Here is a 5994-nt window from a genome sequence, read left to right as displayed (position 1 = left end):
GAGACTGGAAAAATCCCCCCTTCCAGTTGTGGAATGCGTCCGACCTATCTGTGGTTGGTAGGGTTGCCAACCTCCAGGTGGGGCTCGCAGATCCCCCAAGATTACAACAAATCCCCAGACGATAGAGATCAGTTCCCCTGGGGAAATGGCTGCTTTGGAAGGTGGACTCCACAGCATTATACCTGACGGGTGTCCCCCCCCCTTCTCCAAGCCACCCCCCCATCCACAGGCTCTGCCCCCCCCCCCAGTCTCCAGTCATTTCCCAACTTGAAGCTAGCAAAGTTAGACTGGGGGAGTGCCTTTGTTGCCTCTGTGCCCAATGTATTCTGCAGGCGGTTGCGTATCCATCCTCCGTTCCAATGGGAGAAAGGTGGGGGCTTGAAGGTCTGATTACACCCTCCGTGAGCGCAGGATGTTACAGGATGTGAAGATGGGCATCCAAATTTGCAAGGGTTCCTTGCAAGAGAGCCAGTTTGGTGTCGTGGTTAAGTGTGCGGAGTCCAATCTGGGAGAACCAGGTTTGATTCCCCACTCCTCCACTTGCACCTGGCTGGATGACCTTGGGCAAGCTGTAGTTCTGATCTGTTCTTGAAAAAGAGCTGTTTCTGTCAAGAGCTCTCTCAGCCCCTCCTACCTCCCAGGGTGTCTGTTGTGGGGAGGGGAAGGGAAAGGAGTTTGTAAGCCGCTCTGAGACTCCTTCGGGTAGTGAAGGGCCATGGGGTATAAATCCAATCTCTTCTCTTCTTCTTCTTCCTCAGCGGACATTTTAATATGAAAAAGGCTTCTTGAAGGGAATCTGGGGGGATAAATCACTGACACAGAGATCAGTCTTGTGCTAAAACCTTAGTAGGAGGGCAGCACAAGGAGAGGAAACCGGAGAGTAAATTCTGGCTGTCATCCTGGAGAAGGAATGAAAATAATTACCTCCCTTCCAAGCCTTTTGAAAGCCCGAAGGAGAAAAAAAAAGGGATCAATTAGGATATGACTATTTCCATCGTTGCCTCCAATTCTATTAGCCACGCTCATGTGACCAGCAGCACTATAAGAAGAGATTCGGCTTCCCAGGCAGGAGGAACTCCTCCTGGAGACTCTCGCTCGGCTTGTGTCGTCGGCCTCCTCGGCCCTTTGAGGTAAGAGCGATTCGTTCTTCAAAAGAATGGAATATAACCTTGGTTATATTTCTGGGGGAAAGATAAGGCTCCTGTCAGATGGAATAAGAACTCAGTCCCATACCAAGGACTCAGAAGCAAGTCTCTAAGAACTCAGTTGGGCTTACTTCTAAGTAACGCGGATAGGATTGGGCTAGTCGTGAGTTTCAAGAGTGACACCAGAAATGTCTAGCAGCTTTGTGACAGGGCTTTTATGAAATGTCGCTTTATAAATGCGTTTCACTATGTTTGCAAAGCAAATTGTGGAATAACAAGTGTACTTTACTTTTGTACTCTTTCACCTCATAATGTTCCTAAATGTAACTTGCTACACCCAGGGAATAAAGGAATATGGATTGACAAAGTATGTAAACTGTTTAACCCATCAGTCGCTAGTACCGTGTTTCCCCGAAAATAAGACACTGTCTTATATTTATTTTTTCTCAAGAAGACACACTAGGGCTTATACCACAAATGCATAGAAATCCTGCTAGGGCTTATTTTTTGGGTAGGTCTTATTTTCGGGGAAACAGTGTATGTTTCAGTTGAAATTAGGGATGCCAGCCTCCAGGTGGGGACTGGAGATCCCCTGGGATTGCAGCTCATCTCCAAACTACAGAGATCAGTTTCCCCTGGAGAAAATGGCTGCTTTGGAGGGTGGACTCTGTGGCCTTGTGCCCCACTGAGGTCCCTGTCCTCCCCGGGCTCCCTCCGCAAGGGGTTTCCCAACCTGGCGCTAGCAACACAACCACCCCTGCCGCCACCGCTTGGCAACTATTACAGACACTGAAGAGTCCATGGCTGTTCCGTTTGGTGTGTATTTGGTTATTGCTGTCTCTAGTGGACCGTTGCAGACATAATGAATAGAGTCAGATCCTTGTATAGCTGCATCCTAACTGGAAACTCCTTTGAGTGGTCATTCTCAGTTGGATGACTTGGTGGGCGAGCTATTTGGGATTTCATCAGTATGCTCTGGAGAAAGGTGACCATTTATTCAAAGAAGGAGGCATACTAGGTATGAAATGATGCTGTTATAACAGCCACGTGTATGTGCAGTACTCCATGGTCAAAAAGAGCAGGAACTGTTAAGACCCACGATGGAGCTTCTCGGGCCCTTACTGCCCGCGGGAGCTCTCCACAGAGTTTCCACCCTCGAGGTCCTTTCCAGCTCTACGTGTTTATGCTTCTAATCAGCAAATGATTTGTTTGATGACCTTTCCCTTCCTCCATGTTATAGGTTGGCTTTCTGCCTTTTCTAATTTTTTTAAATTCAGTTTTCAATATACAATACATTTTATACTCCTAACTACATAAAGAAACAAAGAGGCTTTAAGAAACAAAGAGGCTTTAGAGTTACTCATAAAATGCATGAGGAAACAATTTCTCTCTCAAATTATTCTTCCAAAACATTATAAACGAGACTCTACGCTCAATAAATTTACCTGGATGTTGACCAGTACTGTAAGTAGGAGGCATGGACATTTCCTGCATAAATGAATAAACTGAAAGTTATTTCTGTGGGGCTCTGAAGGTGTACAGACTATCCAGCCTCTGAAGGAGGTTCTGACTTTTTGCACTTTGCTGCTCTTGGCAATTTAGCAGCGGTAAGTAAGCGCAAACCCTGACATGGACGGCTCACGGTTAGCCTGATCCCGTCAGATCTGGGAAGCTAAGTTGGATTTGTCCTCATGAGGTCTTGGATGAGAGACCACGGAGGGTCACTTTGCAGAGCCAGGCAAGGGTGAACCACCTCCGCTTGTCTCTGGCCTAGAAAACCCTACAGGGTCGCCAGAAGTTGGCTATGGCTTGACAGCACTTTCTACCATGGAAGCTCAAAACCAGTTCTGCATCTGCAAGTGTGACATTCCCCACCAGCCACTCAAGGCAGATCCCAAAAACCATGAACCACCGGTAACAAACAAAATTTCTCCAGTGGAGGAAATCTGGGTTTTATCCTCGGGGTGGGGCACAATTTAAACGGGAAAAGTTGCAAATAAATACTGTTTTCTTGAATGAAAACTTGTGGGGCATGGCTGGAAAGTCAGGGGCATGGCCACAAGATGCCCCACCATGGCTGTGGGCCAACATACAGCTCTCTCTGGGCACTTTCACACATTAGGGTTGCCAGTTTCCAGGTGGGGCCTGGAGATCTCCTGTTTTTACAGCTGATCTCCAGCTGACAGAGATCAGCTCCCCAGGAGGAAATGACCACCTTTCACCATAACTCCAGGTGGGTAACACACAGAACAGAGGCAATTAAAACTGCGAACTGCTGTGTGCTTGCAATTTTGCGGTTTTATTACACTAAGGGTAACCAGTACGTGCCAGCAGCTATAAAAGTGATTGCACACCAAATTAGTGCTAAGCTACTATATGGTATTCCTATCTGGATTACTGCTTTTAATAAAGCAGTTGAACAACTACAATCCAAATTCCTGAGGAAGATTCTGGGGTTGCCTTCGTGCGTATCTTATGCTGCCATTTGTCTGGAGCTTAATTTGAGACGGTTAGAGACCAAGGCATGGATTATTACTTTCAGATTTTGGCTACGTCTGCATTTTAGATGTAACCACAATAGCCTTATCACCTATATGCTGGAAGAATCTCAATCCTCTGCGTGGCTTATGGCTATTGAAAAGAAAATCACTTCTATTGGTTTTAACCTGAGTGACCTTGTCATCCGGTCAGAGCTTGAGGTCTTTACTTTGCTTAAACAGAGGCTTATTGATATAGAGTTGCAAGAGCTCAGAGCCCTTGCCTCCGGAAGGTGCTCCTCAGTAAGGTGGGCCTATCCCCTTTCTGGTACTCTACCATATTACTTTTTCTGCCTGACTTCACCACAAATGTGTAGAGCTTATCTGTTGGCCTGTCTTAATGTTCTCCCCTCTGCTATTCTTGAGGGGAGATATAAGCAAATTCCTTATTCAATCAGGTTCTGTGGATGTAATAGAAGAGAAATAGAAACTGTTGAGCACGTACTCTTACACTGTGAATTGTTAAATGACTTTCGAGTGGAATTTATAGAAGCCCCCCTTAGGTTGGTAGCAGGCCAGTCGGATAGAATCAAGGTACAATTTCTCCTTGCTTCACGAGATCCGGAGATCATTGAACTGACCGCTAAGTTTCTCCATGGTTTTATAAAACGGAAGAGTGACCCTGATCATATTAATGATTCTTAATTTATAAGTCTAAAAACTTAAGTTTAAAAGTTTAGAATGCCAATTTATTTTATGATTCAGGCATCTTTTGTATGGTCAAATCTAGCTTGTGACAACTTGAGTTAGGCCTGACATAGCCACGACTATCTATTTTATAATTTCTTTTGGATTGTATTATTGGTAAATGCTTCTAATATTGTAAGCCAATAAAAGGTATTTGAATTTGAATTTGATTTAGCTCCCCAGGAGGAAATGGCTGCTTTGAAGGGTGGACTCTGTGGGATTGTACCATGCGGAGGCCCCTCCCCTCCCCAAACCCCACCCTCTCCTGGATCCATCCCCAAAGTCTCCAGGTATTTTCCAACCTAGACCTGACAACCCTATCAAACATGCTAAATAATGCAGTTTCAACCCACTTCAGTGACCATTTGCAAGTGGATTTTGCCATTTCAAATAGTAAAATCCCATTATGAAGTGCATTGAAAGTGGATTGTGTGTTGTTTAGTGTATGAGAAAAGGGCCTCTGTGTAATCAGGAATCCTGCTGTTCCAAGGTTCCCAACTGCCCAGAGGACGGTCCCTTTCTTCAGATGGTTCAACACAAATGTTTGCCCAGCTCGTGGAAGACGGAGGAGCCTGTTTCCGCCCTCTGCCATCTCCAAATGCCGTGTGCATAGCACTTCTTTGGCTAATAGTAACCCTATACACAGAAGAACAAGAATACGTCACAGGATGTGATCTTTTGGGAAAATCAATAGGAACAAAAATGCGAGGGATATTTTTGTCAAGAGTTTTTCATAGCTGTTACAGAGTTGTCTGCTCATATCCAATGACAACCTTGTAGTGGATCAAAACATATTAGTATCAACCAACAAAGGGATAGAATTAACTACTGATCAAATAAATATACCATCTGTAAGTGTATTATGTTCTGGTTTTTGCTAGCTGGGCCAGTTTCCAGCACAGCACAAAGTAGACTATGTTTATAGGCTCTGAGCATGGGAGGAGACGTTTATCATAATTACGACCTATAATTATTTATATTTCAAGGAAGACTTATGATTTTGGCAAAGATCAAATTGGAAACCATGCATAGAAAATATTGTTGTCTCCTGGCTGTCCTTCTAAATGACTAATGATTCAGTTTTAGTGATTTAAAGCTATCTGGATTCTTTCTCTCTCTCTCTCTCTCTTTCTCTCTCTCTCTCAACCTTGACTAACCATTAACCAACCCACATCCTTCCCATGTGTCTCCTCAGAAAAGTGTAGGAAAGAAAATGTGTTGCTTGACACCCTGAGGTTCAGCGTTTGTTCTCTCCACCCCCAGTTGATTGGGTGCCACTGGCTGGAAGCAGAGATGCCCTGAACAACTAACCATCATGTCTTTCTGTTTCTAAACTTTACCAGGGAGATGGACCATGAGCAGGATGGGGACCGGGCTGCTCAGGTCTTGGGGCAGGTGGTCTTTCAGGAGTTATATTGGGAAAATTAATATTGTGCTTGAACGTGCAGTGTTCCAGCTAGGATTAAATAGCTCTTCTGTGGCAAATCTGTCTTGGGGCTGTTCCACATGGGTGGGGTATTGTCAGTTCTGCTTTGGTTTATGCCTTCATTTCTGTGCACATTTTTGTGCCTTTAGTTTTCACTTTGTTGTTGTTTGTTTTTTCCTCCCATTCCCCCCCCCCCCCG

At 44.9% G+C, this 5994-nt stretch overlaps 1 protein-coding gene across 1 annotated transcript in view; it reads left to right on the top strand.

Moving 5' to 3' along the window:
• Positions 1-1064: 1064 nt before the first annotated feature.
• Positions 1065-5994, top strand: part of SLC2A9 (solute carrier family 2 (facilitated glucose transporter), member 9) — a 176432-nt gene continuing 171502 nt past the window's right edge. The window contains exon 1 of the mRNA XM_015421182.1: positions 1065-1130. The gene's annotated coding sequence lies outside the window, so the exon portion shown is untranslated. The remainder of the gene's footprint in view (positions 1131-5994) is intronic.

This window comes from Gekko japonicus, unplaced genomic scaffold (assembly GCF_001447785.1).
Source record: "Gekko japonicus isolate JY-2015 unplaced genomic scaffold, Gekko_japonicus_V1.1 scaffold91, whole genome shotgun sequence".
Lineage (NCBI taxonomy): Eukaryota > Metazoa > Chordata > Lepidosauria > Squamata > Gekkonidae > Gekko > Gekko japonicus.
The sequence above is the reverse complement of the archived record's forward strand: the minus strand, read 5'-3'. Positions and strand labels throughout refer to the sequence as shown.